Source organism: Guillardia theta (genome assembly GCF_000315625.1).
Source record: "Guillardia theta CCMP2712 unplaced genomic scaffold GUITHscaffold_225, whole genome shotgun sequence".
NCBI lineage: Eukaryota > Cryptophyceae > Pyrenomonadales > Geminigeraceae > Guillardia > Guillardia theta.
In genome coordinates, this window is record NW_005434451.1 from 46,697 (window position 1) to 48,421 (window position 1,725).

Genomic DNA, 1,725 nt, shown 5'->3' on the forward strand with positions numbered 1-1,725 from the left:
CATTGAGACGGGAACGGTGGAATGATGTGGTTCCACTCATGGAGCCAGGGGATGACATTGATGTTGCTCGTGATCCAGACTGTATTGATCTTGGTACAAGTGAGTTGACACAATGTTTTCCAGACTCTCGTATGCTTGTCACCAACATGGCGCTAGTTGTTCCTGTATGGGAAGCTGTCAAACTCTCTGCAGCATTTCTGTCGCGAGCTCCGCCATCAGTACAAGACTCGAGTTCGACGGCAGATCCTCGCAATCGAAGGGAGATGTTGTTGCACAAGGATAGAGAATTGTGGGAGGCAGCTGAACGAGCTGAGATTCAAAAGATGGAAGAAAGGCGAGTTTGGGAAGTGGTCCCGAGGTCTGATGAAACTCGAGGTAAAATTCTTGCGAGAGCGATGTGGGTTTATTCCTCAAAGAGAGATTTACATGGCAACATTCTGAAGAGAAAAGCAAGGTTGGTTGTGATGGGCAATCTTTTACCCACGTCCGAGGAGTTGTTTGCGCCGACGACGTCGATGGATAACATTCGGTTGTTACTCAGCATAGCGGCAGGAAATGGATGGATTATCGCCTTCCGAGATATCGCGGCCGCGTTCCTATACAGTGAATTGAACGAACCGATGTTCATGATACCGCCTGACATCATGGCTTTGCCTCCGAATGTTTTGCTCAAAGTAACCAAAGCGATATATGGGACGCGAACAGCTCCGCGACGATGGTGGGAAAAGCTGTCTCGAGAATTCCTGCGTCTGGGCGCGGAACCTGTTGGCCATGATGAAATCATTTACAGATATGAACACAACGGCTCAAGAATTCTCATCACGACATGGGTGGATGATCTTCTTCTGGTATGTGAGAATCAAGAAGTCTGTAATTATTTTTTGGACTGCTTGAGCAAGGTATTCGACTTTTCTGGTAGTGAAGCTACAGGTACATTCCTGGGTATTCGTGTTCACCAAGATTTGACGAAAGGAACTATTACCTTGAGTCAGAAGCATTTTATTGAACAGCTGGTTGAGAAATTTGGAATAGCTCTTCGTTCAGTGTTTACTATCTTGCCTGGAGTGTACATGCGGAGTTATCATCTAGAGGGAGAATTGTTGGATAAGTTCTCGGTGAGACAATATCAGGCTCTTCTTGGAACAATCTTGTACGTTGCTAATGGGACAAGAGCTGACATTTCCTTCGCGGTCAGTCTCTTAAGCAGATTTGCACGGGCACCCAGAGTGCGTGACTGGGATGCATTGGTTCACTTGGCGAGGTATCTGTACACGACGAGAGATATTTGTATTGTTTACCATCAGAGAGGTGTATCTGTTAATCAGGAGGTGTTTCACAATGAACTCGTAGCTGCGAGTGATAGTGACTGGGGGACGGATGTCTTGACGCGACGAAGTCAGTCCGGATGGGCTATCGTAATGAACGGAGGAGTAATTTCATATGGTTCGAAAGCGCAGAAAGTCATATCACTTTCATCGTCAGAGGCAGAAATCTATGCGACATCAGTAGTCGCCAAGCATATCAAGATGTATCGAAGCTTACTTCAACAGTTAGGGTTTTGCCAGCAACGTCCGACGATGCTCCTGCTGGATAATGAGCCGTGTATTCGTTTGTTGACCGAGAAACGAGCATATTCTAGACTGAAGCACATCGACTTACGTGCTAAGTTTGCTGTTCTCATGGTGGATGAGGGAGAATTACTTCCTGTGAAAGTTCCTACTAAGT